The sequence below is a fragment of the Podarcis muralis genome, chromosome 12, assembly GCF_964188315.1.
Source record: "Podarcis muralis chromosome 12, rPodMur119.hap1.1, whole genome shotgun sequence".
Taxonomy (NCBI): domain Eukaryota; kingdom Metazoa; phylum Chordata; class Lepidosauria; order Squamata; family Lacertidae; genus Podarcis; species Podarcis muralis.
The window spans coordinates 20,501,253-20,515,586 of record NC_135666.1 but is presented as its reverse complement, the minus strand read 5'-3'; positions in this window follow the sequence as shown (position 1 = coordinate 20,515,586).

The following is a 14,334-nucleotide window of genomic DNA, read 5'->3' as shown; positions in this document are numbered from 1 at the left end:
GAAATAACTTCAAGCCCTTACACCCAGTGCAGCAGGTAATCCCAGGGCGCAACATCAGTGGTTGTGGGCTCCACTGTCATTGTGGGAAAGGAACGGATTCCAAGGCGATTTTGAATGCAGATTTTGACATGTAGTTGGCATCTCTCTGTCTCGGGAGACAATGGAGGAGTACACCTTTGGAAGTTGGAAGCTTGCAGTGCCTGCTGTGGCTGTAGAGACCAATGCGGGAGAGACATGTTTTGTTGCAGCTGGGGCAGATGAAAGCGCCTTCGGTTGTGCTGCTGCAGATACACCATGGCGTTCCTTCTCTCTGTGCTCCTCCCAGCAGTCATTCCCGTGTGGTGTAGTGGTTAAGAGTGGTAGACTCGTAATCTGGTGAACCAGGTTCACGTCTCCGCTCCTCCACATGCAGCTGCTGAGTGACCTTGGGCCAGTCACACTTCCGTGAAGTCTCTCAGCCCCACTCACCTCACAGAGTGTTTGTTGTGGGGGAGGAAGGGAAAGGAGAATGTTAGCCACTTTGAGACTCCTTCGGGTAGTGATAAAGCGGGACATCAAATCCAAACTCCTCCTCCTCCTCCTCCTCCTCCTCTTCTTCTCCTGTGGTCACTGCTGTGGATACATGACCAAACTGTCTCCAGGCACTGCATTCGTCTGCAAGGGATTCCCACATGGAGGGGTTGACGTTGCCAGCCTTCATGTCTCACTCGCAGACATCTTTGTAACATGAGTGCCCTGGAATGAGAGATCCTTTTATTCTGTCAGCGGAGGAGTACAAGTCAGACCATAAAAACTGAAACATGAGTTGTTATCTCTCTTCTGTCTTGCTCTCAGCATAAAAGTGAATAGATGTACTCAGGGCTGGTCCTACCATAAGCTGAGTGAGATGCCCACCATGGGTGGCATGGAGTGGGCAGAGCGATTTTGTGTCATGTGAACTGCCCTGCACCCCCTAGGCAATTTTGGTACAATGGGGGGAGGCACTGTGCTATCACCAATAAGGGTCAAATGCCAGTCCAGTTGGCTTCTGGTGTGTGCAATATTTTGGGGGGGGGTGGGATGGGAGGGCACCATCTTGTCCTTTACCTCAGGCAGCAAAATGTCTTGGGACAGCCCTGCACGTAGTTCTATGGTCTTAGAGCTCTCCTCTCTTATTTCCGCAGCTGAGTAGTGTCAGGCCACATTCACACTGTACATTTAAAGCACTATGATATGATCCAGTTCTAGGCCAAAGTCATGTGTTGGGGCAAGTGTGAGCAACCTGTGGCCCTTTGGTCTTATTTCATGCTGGCAGTGGGAGGAGGAAACAATAGGGAGACTGACTGATCTGTTTTGCTAGAAACTCTAGTTATAATAATGCTAGGCAACACGCTAATACTTGCAGTGATCCCAGAAGCAGTAAGTTGAGGGCAGGATATGCTGTGGCACAGTTTCCACCTACAGTTTCCTCTTGGCTCCGAGATCTGAAAAAACAACAACACACCACTGAAGGAAAGTTGCTTTGACCATTTTCCACAGCCAAGTCCAGAAGCAAAATTGCTGGAAGCCTTAAAAGGTGGCGCATGACTGTTCTACAGAGCATTCCCCTCCCTCTTGTATGCCTGACGAAGGCTAGCACAGGCTGAGATTCTAGATATAAATATTTTTATTTTGGAAGTCAAAGCGTGCCTCCACTTATTCCATGGCATACATGATTGAAGGATGCTACTGCTCTGGTTCATTTGATCCTCTTCTCATCTCTCCCTGCCACATGCTCTCTGCTTTGAGGTTTCGTTGCATTTTAGCCACATAGCAGGTTTGAAACAGGACCGCTTCCCCCCACTTCCGCTGGGTCTCTTGCGCGGCTGCCTGTTTGACTCCGCTCTGTCACTCTGTTCTCAGCCTTTGACAAATGTGTGAGCAAAAAGTGCACCAGACAAAAGTCAATGCTGGCAATACTTCAAAGGCAGAAGGTGTGCAGGCTTAAGATAACAGATAGCAGAGCAAAAGGCCCCAGAATTACCGGAAGAAGCGAGACTCTGTTTCTGGAGAAAAATCAGCTGTATGTTAACAGGAAGGGGAAGGCATCATAGTAGCAGAAGCATGGAAACTGGTGGTTGTCTGAATAAGAGAATCCAAACATGCTACTAAGATGTTCTTTAAAAAAAGAAAAAGGAGATCCTCTGTACAGTGGTATCTCGGGTTACATACGCTTCAGGTTACAGACTCCGCTAACCCAGAAATAGTGCTTCAGGTTAAGAACTTTGCTTCAGGATGAGAACAGAAATTGTGTTCCGGTGGCGCGGCAGCAGCAGGAGACCCCATTAGCTAAAGTGGTGCTTCAGGTTAAGAACAGTTTCAGGTTAAGAACGGACCTCCGGAATGAATTAAGTACTTAACCCGAGGTACCACTGTATACGAAATCATATAGATTATACCATGGGAAACAAGACATTTTATCAACACGCTGGAGGAGTCTGGACATGTTGCTAAGCCATGCTTTGGAGCAGGGGTTGAGGGCAACCTGTGGACGTTGGCCTGATTTCAACAGCCCTTTGGAAGTTCAAACATCTGGCAGAGAAACAATCTCTTCTGTTGCTCATACCAGCAGACTGCTAGGCGGGAGCAGGTGGGCAGAAAGAATAGAATCAAAAATAGAGAAACAGGAAAGAAGTTGAGAGAGAGGGGGGGGAATGGCTAGCACCGTCCCTTTTTGGTTCTACTTCTGTCCAGTAGACTGCAGGAGTAGTGTTACACTCAGGTCCTATTGGCATCTGGTTGGCCACTGTGAGAACATGATAGTGACTAAATGGGCCTTTTACATCCAGTGGGGCTCTTCATATGTTCTTACCACCAGGATACAGCTCCCAACCAGTGCTGGATTTACATATAAGCTAAACAAGCTGTAGCTTAGGGCCCCACTCTCTTGGGCCTCCCAAAAAAATTTAAAGAGAAAAAAACTGGATGTACATTTCCAAAATACAGTGATACCTTGGTTTGCAGCCATTTTGGATTACAACCATGTCAAACCCTGAAGTGTGTGTCCCTTTTTTTGGATTACAACCCATTTTGGGCGATTACAACCAATTTTTTTAAAAAAAAATTGAGGCCCCATTGGTGAAAGCGCGCCTTGGGTACAACCTGTTTTGTTTTACAACTGGACCTCCAGAATGGATTATGGTTGTAAATCAAGGTACCACTGTATAAGATTAAAAAACACATAAAATAAAACCTACATACAGCAACAGTGTTTTGTGTTGTGTAGGCTCCTATGATGTACATATTTTGTTACGTGCAAATGGCTTTAGATACCTATTAGGTCCATAAATTAGCATATAGCATAGATTTAACACAAAAAAACCTGTGACAATTTGTTGTTGACAAAGGACAGCTGGACATACAAAGGGCCCCATTACTTTCACTAGCTTAAAGGTAAAGGTACCCCTGCCCGTACGGGCCAGTCTTGACAGACTCTAGGGTTGTGCGCCCATCTCACTCTAGAGGCCGGGGGCCAGCGCTGTCCGGAGACACTTCCGGGTCACGTGGCCAGCGTGACAAAGCTGCATCTGGCGAGCCAGCGCAGCACACGGAAACTCCATTTACCTTCCCGCCAGTAAGCGGTCCCTATTGCCCGGAGGTGCTTTCGAACTGCTAGGTTGGCAGGCGCTGGGACCGAGCAACGGGAGCGCACCCCACCGCAGGGATTCGAACCACGACCTTTCGATTGGCAAGCCCTAGGCTCTGAGGCTTTTACCCACAGCGCCACCCGTGTCCCCTTCACTAGCTTAGGGCCTCATCAAACCTAAATCCAGCCCTGCTCCCAACAGATTGCTCCCAAGGTAATGTGGCCCTCGGGGGGGCGGGGACGGGGACAGAAAACAACCACCCACCCCTGATTTAGAATTGTGTATGCAGACTTTGGGAGCACACGGCCTCTCGTATCCTTTCCCCTTGTGTATGAAGGAAGGGGAGCAGAACCTTGTTAGAACCAGTTAGAGGTCTGTGGGAAAATGTGGTAGAGGGGAGCAAGTGCTAAGCTGTTAAATGCATTTTTATTTTTATTTTGGTCTTGTGTCTATTTATATGTTTCATAAAAATTATACACTGCTTGATTTTAAAAACAACACTCAAAGCGGTTTACAAAAGATAAAATAGCAAAAACAAGAAGAATTCAGAATGATACTTTAATCTATACAAAAATTAAAACACTGAAACAGATTAAAATTGCCTCCACTTTCTGAGCCTCTGGGTAGGCTTGTCTAAACAGAAATGTTTTTAGGTGGCACCAAAAGGAGTACAGTGAAGGCACCTGCTTGATCTCAATAGGCAGGGGGTTCCAAAGTGTAGGCTCTGCCACACTAAACAATCAAGTTCTGACAAATCCGTAGCAGGTGTTATGTGGCACCTGTAGTAGTGTCAATGCCACAGTAGGAAGTGAGGTTATACTTAACCACATGTAATTTTGTTGACTTCATCTTAGATGTAAGGGAAATGTGTCTTTTGCATTGAACATGTAAGGCTGTTGTTGTTTTTAAATGCAAATAGTTTTAATTGGGGATGCGGCTGAAAACTACCAGGATCTCAACAGACGTAGAAGGGGAGACGTAGTCTTTCCTCCCCTGCTGCAGGAATCCCTCCCTCTGAAGGTGTCCTCTGGCAATGGGATTAAATCTACCATGTGATTTTCATTAATAGTAGCAGCAGCAGCAGGAACAACAACACAAATCCTTGCTTGTTAAGTGCAAAAGATATGTTTAACAAGTCACATCTTGCCTGGCCCTCAGCCTAGAGCACAGACAGGAAACCTCTTTTGGACAGGAACGCTGTGGCCATTGTCATTTCAAAGTGCTACTTGACCAAGGACACGTAGGTCAAGGAGAATATCCTTTCAGTGGCTTCCAGGGAAGGACTTTTCCAGTAAACTGGAAGTTGAGTCAGACAAAAAGATGAGATCTTACACCGGAGAGATTTTACACACACACACACACACACACACACACACACACACTTCTGCTAAATAAAGGAGTATTACATAAGTTTCAGTCTCCTGTCCCACCCATTGCGCATATTTGAATATTCGTCCATCTTTATATGCCTCCCACTTTCCTTTCTTGTTGGGAATTGTCTGCCTTTGTGCCTTCAATAGTGTTATGTACCGAAGTTCTCACCCTGGGCCAGCAGGGGAATTCTGTAGATAGTTTTCACTCAGGTCCACATATGCAAATAAGGAATTGAAAGTGACGTTCAGTGATTGGATAGTTACGTTGCATTGTAGTGGAGCTCTATATAAGCAGGCTGGCTGAACCCTTCAGTTCAGTTCTGTTCTGGCCTGTGAATAAAAAAGAGCTATTTGAAGAATCACTGTGTCGTCTGATATGTTCACCGCCAACTTAACAAATAGTTCACCTTTAAGAAACTCCCATCCTTTGGACCCCCTTCTCTCTGAGTATTACCGACCCTGGGATCTCAACCAGTAGTTCCTTGAGCTTTTTGAAATCAGAGCATTTCCAACTACACTCAGCTTTCTCTTGACTCTGTATCATGAAATGCAAGAAGACATGATTACTTCCTCCCAAGGTTTCCAGTACTTCCACTTCATCCACTTGAAGTGTTTCTTCAAGGAAGTGAAGCCCATGGTCCAAGAAGCCAAACCTTTTCTGACGACACTACCTGTGCAGGCAGTGGTTTACCTCCAGTATTTCCCTCTCTCTCTCTGGTCCATGAGGTTCAACAGGAAGGAGTGATGAAAAAGCCACCTGTGCCCCAAGGCCCTTCAGCTTCCCACAAAGAGTCTCATAGTCCCTTGCTATATGTTGAAGGCTGTGTCTGGCAGTATCATTTGTACCCACATGAATCAGAAGGAAGGGGTTGTGGTCAGAGGTTCTTTTACCTCCCCACACTCAGTAGGAAGACACCGACAACAACCACACATCTCTTCCTCCTCTGGGGAGTGGCACAAATTGTTCTGTACACTGTACTGTCCACAGCCATCTTGGCATATTCAGAGGTCTTCAGCTGCTGTCCTTGCTTTTCTGGGCCAGAATTGGTTTCTGAGGTGAGGGCCTGGTGTCATCCTCCTTAATCTTTCCTTTCTCTTGCTTCCTCATGAATTGCACAGAGGAACCTTCCGGCATGGCAGTTACTTTATGCCTGCATGTCATTAAGGATTGTTTGCAGTTTCTATGGTGAGACTAAACCCCCAAGGCTGTGCAATTGCACAAAAGTATTAGTAAGCCTTTTAAAATTATGTCTGACTTAATGTTATCTCTTGAGCCCAGGGGGATGAATAAGAGGATTGCAAGAGAGATAAGTATGCGATAAGTTGTGCTACGGAGTTACAGCATCAGTGTCCAGTTTGCAGGATTTCCAACCGCAAATATTTCAGAAGTGGACAAGCTGTAGCTGTGGATTTTGCCCTTCTCCAAACCAGCATGCTTCTGTGCTGCATCGTGGCACCTCTTATGCTTTTTTTGAAGGTTACGGCAGTTATATGCATCTGCCAGAAATCAGACCCACTTCAACTTGCACCCAAGGCATCCTTTTCTGTACAAGGGAATTGGCTGTAGCTGATCTTGCATCACCTCCACAGCAGTAGGCCTTAGCAAAGCCTTGTTTCCTAATGCGTTGTTCTCTGTGTTCACTTCTGAAATTTAGGAAGCAGTCTGTTCTAAGACTGCTTTAGTTGTTTATTTTTGTTGTTGTTGACAAGGAAGAGAGGTAGGGCAGTGGTTACACATGTTTCAAAAACCTGATTTAACCACCCTCATTTGAAAACTTAGGGAACAAGCTGTGCTACCATAATGACTAAGGCCGTAAATGGCGATTTTAGGTTATATTTTAGTGATTAAGATTTAACTTACATATTTTTAACTGCTGCTATATCTGTATTGTCCCTGTTATACCCAATTGCAAATTCAAACATATCCCTATCGTGTTTTATGATTTCCCTGACATTGTATGTGAGCTGGAACTGGTCTGTGAAAAGCTGGTTGTATTTTTGAAGCCACTAAAGATGCTTTTTTTTTTTCCTTGGGCTGATCAAGTTATGGAAAATGGAATGTCGATTTTACAGATTTTAAACACTGGCCAGTCTCTGAGCCTGAACACTTGAAAGAGATGGAACTCTGAAATATTAACATGAAGGCAAAGAGCAAATGAAAAGTGGTTGATGGGACAGAGATTGCAGAAGTTTATCCCTCATTGATTCAGAAAGCAATTAGAGGATAGCCTAAAGATTAACTACCTTCTTGACCTTTCAAGGCCACCATCAGCTGCCCAATGAAGCCTATGCACTGCATAACATGTTTTGTTGCTGTTTGTGTGCTGTCTCTTGTAACACTTCATAGTACTGGAACACATGCATACAAAACTCCCAATTCAACAGAGCTCCTCTTATTAGGGTTTGCATTTAATGAATCAGAACCTACTGCATGAGCACAATTTGAAGGAGGTCCTTGTGCTGTGATTTCACCCATTCAGGTAACACTATAGAAGCTTGTGGAAACTGTATGGGGTTTTAAGATAGTACTTCTGGTGGGGGGGCGTATCATGCTCCTTCAGGAGTAGTTTGTCCGCCTTTTGCCCCCACCCTGTACTCAGCTCTCACCTGTGGCCCGAAGAAGAAGAGGAGGAGGAAGAGGAGGAGTTTGGATTTGATATCCCTCTTTTTCACTACCCTAAAGAGTCTCAAAGCAGCTAACAATCTCCTTTCCCTTACTCCTGCACAACAAACACTCTGTGAGGTGAGTGAGGCTGAGAGACTTCAAAGAAGTGTGACTGGCCCAAGGTCACCCAGCAGCTGCATGTGGAGGAGCGGGGAAGCGAACCCGGTTCACCAGATTACGAGTCCACCGCTCTTAACCACCACACCAAGCTATCAGCATTCAACAGCAGCTGGAGAAGGCTAGATAACATTAGTAACCCACACAAACAACATATTAACAAAGTGCATACCCACCAACCCTGCTGCCAAAAGGGGGCGGGGGAAGAGGGATAAAATAGGGGGAGCAGTGATTTACCAAGAACAAGTACTGGGAAATAGGGGCTATCTCCAGTAAATAGGAACAATCAGAATGTATGCTGCAGCTTGTTTAATTTTGAAAATTAATTTTAAAATTAATTGGTCCCTTCTTGCATTCAGGCTCAGGAAAGATAATCCATGGCTTGAACTTATTCAAAATTGAGCAATTGCATTGGCTACAGTTCCGCCCCCCTCCCCCATTTCGCAAGGCAGAAATGCTTGGAAGGTGGTGAAGGCGCTCTCTGAAATTAAAAGTGATTTGGTCGGATGGCATGAATTACCCAGGGGTTCCTTGGAGGAGATCAATCTCATTAAGGTGGAGGGCATTGTATCCTCTTTGGATGTCCCGTCTTTTAATCTTCTGAAAGAGGATTTGAATCAGATGGGAAAGCATTTGAATTGGGTTTACTTGAAATGGGGGGGAGGGCGGTTGCACTCAGATGGGAGAATAAATTACAGACACTTGGATCAGGAAGGGGATTGGCATTTCCTGGCTCTAGCTGATTGCCCCAAAATCAGTGATCTGAGCTGATGGAGTTGAATAGAATCAGGATGCTTCATGCTTGAGGAATTCTATCTTTTTGAATTCTGATGCATGCTGACCTGATCTGCACCTCCCGGAATGATGCATGGATTGGAATGTGCCTTTCCTTCAGATTTTTGTATGTCTCTGAATTTTGCAATACAGCTCTTGGCTCATAAACATACCCAAATGCATTTTACAAATGCATATCTAAAGATGCACTTATTTTCAGATTTCGAAGCAGGCAGGCAGGCAGGCAGGCAGACAGGCAGACAGGCAGACAGGCAGACAGGCAGACAGGCAGACAGGCAGACAGATAGACATACTGAATGCAGAAGCAGGCCTTAATACACTCAAAAATCAGTTCCCAAACACCTCCATTTTGGAACACTTTGACTCCTGAATGCTGAAAACCCGGAAGTAACTGCTCCGGTTTTCGAATGGTTTTTGGAAGCCGAACATGCTACGCAGCTTCCGCTTTGAGTTTCCCTATTGTACTGAGGCTTCTGCTTTCAGTTTCTGTTGTCAAAAGTTTTGGAGGTTGAACGGTCTTCCGGCATGGATTACGTTCAACAACCAAGGTTTGACTGTATGCTTATGAATGAACAAATGTAAAATTAACTGATACACCCTTCCTTAAATCAATAATGCCTTAAGCTACATACACACCATACATTTAAAGTACATCCCACCCACCCCCAAATCATTCTGAGAATTGTAGTTTGCCCCAAACAGAGCTACCGTTCCCGGCACCCTTAGCAAACTGCAGTTCCCAGGATTCTTAGTGATGGCGATGGACTTAAATGATGCTTTACGTGTATCGTGTGTATGCTGCCTTAGCTGCAAAGATCCTTCAGATGAAACTCCTTGGAAGATGGATTATTATCTCTTCAAGGGCGAGGAACTGCTTTGAGACCCCTGGAGCCTTTCCAAAGTGCCATCTCCCCTTCTGTGGAGATACTTTTGAAGCAGCTGGGCAGAGAGCTCTCCCATTGCAACTTTGGCTGGAGGGACATCTCTGTGAACCAGATGGTTTTCCTTCTCCAGACAAAAAGAGGGCTGTAGCAGGAGATACCCTTCGAGTATATATGTGGGTGTATCCTGTTTCCCTCCATATTGTGACAAACTCCAAATAGTTTCTGCCATGGGGAGGGAACTCCTTCTTGTCTCACAGTAGGACACAGTAGTGCTTTTATTTTGATTGCGTATGATCTGACTGTGCTGTTTTGTTGTTTGAGGTCAGCTTAAAGCCCACACATTTGCTTTGGTATTAGGACAATTAATTCTATCGCTACTTTACAATCTGGCTGCTCCAGTTTTGAGGGATTACTGGTGTTTTCAAGCTAAGATGCTAGTTTGAAAATCTGTACATATTCTCTGGAATTGTTTGTCGAATTGTGTGTTTCTTGACCCTCGTCTTGGGAAACCTAGAAGGGGAGTTAAACTCGGGATGGCCAAATATAATTACAGCAATGGTTCTTGCTTTCCTCTTCCGTTCAGGCCTCCCACAAGTGTCTGTCAACTAGTTTGGGTTCACTTAGCTCGTAGGTGAGGGAGCTATGGCCCTCCAGATGTTGTAAGACTCCAACTCCCGTCAGCCCCAGGCAGCATGGCCAATGCTCAGGGATGATGGGAGTTGTAGTCCAGCAACATTTGGAGGGCCATAGGTTCCCTAACCCTAGGGTGAGAACTTTGTGTTTCCAACCTGCAGGTGAAGGAGGGTGCATGTGCTGTGGGTCAAACCTTGATTACTCATTCAGACTGAAAGTGCAAGTAATTCAAAAGTTTTATTGAACAGGGTTATTATATTCAGCTCCCTAACAGAGCTGAGTGAAAATGCCTGCTTTTCCTCAGCCACATTCAAAGGCTGCAAAAGTGGGGGATTCTGACTATGAAGGAGGCGCGTGGGGTGAATGTCCAAGGCAAGGGAGCTCAAAATTCAATGGCATTCCTCCTTTCTCGCCAGGATGCTGGGTAGCATTTTCATGCTCCAATAATACCCCCAAATCACTCTACTTCATAACACTGGAGTGACTGGCCCAAGGTGACCCAATGAGCTTCATGGCCAAGTAGGGATTTGAACCCTGGTCTCCCAGGTCCTGGTCCAAAACTCTAACCACTACACCACTCTAGCTCTCGGTTCACCAGAGCTTCCTACTGCAGTCAAACTGGACACTATGAATAATGGCTTTCAAAAATGTCAAGAACTTTCAACCATGGCTTTGTATTCTGACTCGCTAGGAAACCACTAGCCACGGAGTCCTGGTTTCGAAGCAACGGGAAGCTGTGACAGGCTGCTTCCTGCTTTGTTTCTTGGCTTGAGTTAAGGGAGAACTGAAGCAGGAGCAAAGGGACTGCATAGAACTGAATGAAGCTTGTGCATGTTCCAGTTTATTAAGCTGAGATCTGGTTGTGTGAACACAACCAGTATGTTCGGCCCATCCCCAGCAGGAGTCTCAGCACCTCGGATAGCTCCGAGTGCACAGCTTACTTAGTGTAGTGGCGAATTCAGAAGTGCAGGCTACCTTCATGATGCTCACAGCCACACCCTTCCTAAGATTATACAACCTTCCAAGGCAGAGCATTCAAAGCTTTTCTTGTTGGTGACACACTTTTTAGACATGCAGCATTTTGAGGCACAGTAATTCAGTTTTACTAGCAAATCGGTGAGCCACCCATTCCCTTTCCAGCCCCAGGAGGAGTGCGGGGAGCATTCATGTGACACACCTACACACTACAGCCACCACATTAACATGCCGCAACGCACAGTTTGGAAAGGTCTGTTCTAAGGTTATACAGTAATCTTACAGTTATACAATTTTAAAATAATTAAGAGATGTATTGCAACAATGAATGCAGGTCTCCATGTATTGCTTTCAGCTAGATCTACTATTTTATGTGCAAATGTGTTGGCAAATACTTCCAAGTGAGTCAATATCTGCTTTCAGTCGAGTTGTGTTTTCCATGATGTTCCATTGTACATAACAGATTTTGCACACCATTCTCATAACTGAAGCACCTTGTGCTTTTCATTTTCCTAAATGCTTAGCTTTGAAGAATAATGGGGCTAAGAATCTCCCCTGATTGGGCAGTTGTAGGACACTGGAGACAGGGACCCAGATGAATAAGTGGTCTTCGACAACCATCTCCACCCCATGACCCTGGACCACAACACCACTAGAGGTTGACTGAAGCCTTACAAGTCTTTTTGTCCAGATTGCCCCTCTCTCAACCTGTGGTGTGGACCTCACCCTGGCCTGAAGGTGACTGCTTTTATTCTTCTGTGTGGGTTGTCACCTGGTGCACTGTTGAGCAGGCATTGTGGAGTGGGAGGCATTTGGCTTCTTCTTGGTGAAAGGCCTCTTTGAGGCTCCTAGTTCAGGGTCTGCAGGCTCACAACCACCAGCCTTGGAAACAGAAACCTACTTCTGCTTCTCATCCAGCTGATCAGCAGCTCAAAACTCAAAACCAGCTTCTCCTCCTCCATCTCTAAGCCTTGGTTATCACTTGATGCTGGGGCTATGACACCCTATGCCTCAGTACAACACACAGATAGACTTTCAGGGGAAACCCCACAGCTTGTGAGACGCTTGTGCCTTGCCAGTACTGTACCCCCATGTCTGAACTTTGGGGGAGGGGGTGCCTTGCCTGCAGCAGGGTGAATCCTCTGCCACCGTGACACTCCCACTTTGCAGCATTTGCAGCTATAAATGACCTTTTCTGTCATCCAGGTCCTTTAAATTATGTGTTTTCGGGGAGGGAAGAACTGGGTTCTCAATTATTGATCTGTGACCTATTGCATACCTGTGTTGCCAATTGGTTTTGTTTGTTTGTTTGTGGAGAGTTCTTGTGATGCATGTCACTGTTTATGTTGTTGCGTTTAAGTCATTTATGTTAATTATGAGATCCAGCGCCGGGGGCCTTCTGGTGGTTCCCTCATTGCGAGAAGTAAGGTTACAGGGAACCAGGCAGAGGGCTTTTTCGGTAGTGGCGCCTGCCCTGTGGAACGCCCTCCCAGCAGATGTCAAAGCAATAAACAACTATTTTACTTTTAAAAGACAACTGAAGGCAGCCCTCTTTAGGAAAGTTTTTAATGTCTGATGCTGTACTGTTTTTAATACTCAGTTGGAAGCCGCCCAGAGTGGCTGGGGAAACCCAGCCAGATGGGCGGGGTATAAATAATAAATTATTATTATTATTATTATTATTATTATTATTATTATTATTATTATTATTTGTTTCTGTGAGCCGGGCAGAGCCATGCAGAGAATGCATTGCGGGGAAATAAATGAATGCATAGGATTGAGCCTGCAGAGTGACCAAGTATACATTTTGAACGAGGCATAGAAAACATTGCTCGTCCCTTCTCAAAGCTAAAGACTAGTTTGGTATTAAGCAGCATATAATATATGAAATTAACAAACACTTTAGGAATTTCCTTTGTAAGGGATGTGATCCAATATTCTTGATGCCCTTTCCTGTGCCATAGGTCATCCCTCCACCTCACTGCCCCCCCCCACTTCTTTCCAGAAAGACTACACTTCCCATTCCTATCATTGTGTAGGATTTCCTGTAACGCAGCCCTTGTACGGAGCAGAAGAGGATCAAGTCTTCTGTGAATCTAGGAGTACAGTGTGTACGCCCAGAGGTGCCAAAAATACCAGGCAGGAGTAGAGGCAGCACAGTGTTTACAGCCATGTTCTTGGGTAACTTGTATCACATTTATAGTATCTTCATAGCTCAACTGTAATGTAATAAAAACAATTCTGAGCTTCTGTTATTTGATATTGGAAATTTTCATATTTTGTTTCCACATGTCAGATCTTTGGAAAGAATAATATATGCTCCAACTGTCTCTATTTACCAGGGACAGGGCCTATTTTCAGTGACCTGGTAAATCAGTTTGTCTCTATTTTTGTCCTTTGGAGATGCCTTATTAAAATGTTGCCAGTGAGTTGCTTGAGTTGCCATTCTTCAGAGTTCCACTCCCTCTCCAAGCTCTCCAGAAATTAAAACTCAGAGCAGGGTGTAGATGCATCTTGTCCCTAGAGCAAATGCATGGCATTAGTTTGCAAATGAACACTGAAGAAGCACATTCAGGGCAGATGGTTAAAGAAGGATTGTGTCCGGTGGAGAGTGGAGAGCAAGTCCTGTGAGGAAAGGTTGAAAGAGTTTGGTATGTTTCATCTCAAGAACAGACTATTGAGAGGTGATATAGTTTGAAGGGCTCTCACATTGATGATGGAGCAAATTTGTTCTTCCGAAGGTAGCACCCAAACTAGCGACTTGGATTTTGACTAACCGTTAGGAAGAGCTTCCTGACAGTATGAGTTATTTAACAGTGAAACAAAGGGGTAGGCTTTCTTTCTTTAAGGGTTTTCAGCAGAGACTGGATGGCGGCGTATCAGGGATGCTGTAATAGTGGGCTTCCTGCATCAGCACTGGGTTAGACTAGAGAACCTTTGAGGTCCCTTCCAACTCTAGGGTTCTGTCCAATGTGTTGCTTGCCATTTTAAATACTGCAGCTGGTGAGGCTTATTTTGAGCTGTTGGTAATACGTTGTAAGATTATTTCCTATTCCCAGTTGATTATTGTGCTTAACCTAAAGGGCAAACCACTTTTTGACTTTTAAATCAGTGGACAGGCTACTAGAGTTTAAGCATTATTATTTGTGGGCAGTGGTGTGAGGTAGGAGAATAGTGCTGGTACTCGTGTGTCCCTGTTTTCATCTATGGCATGTTGGAGGTTCTGCCAGGAACTAAAATCAACCAACAAATTCCAGTAAACTGTATTCAAGGTGGAATCTTCACAC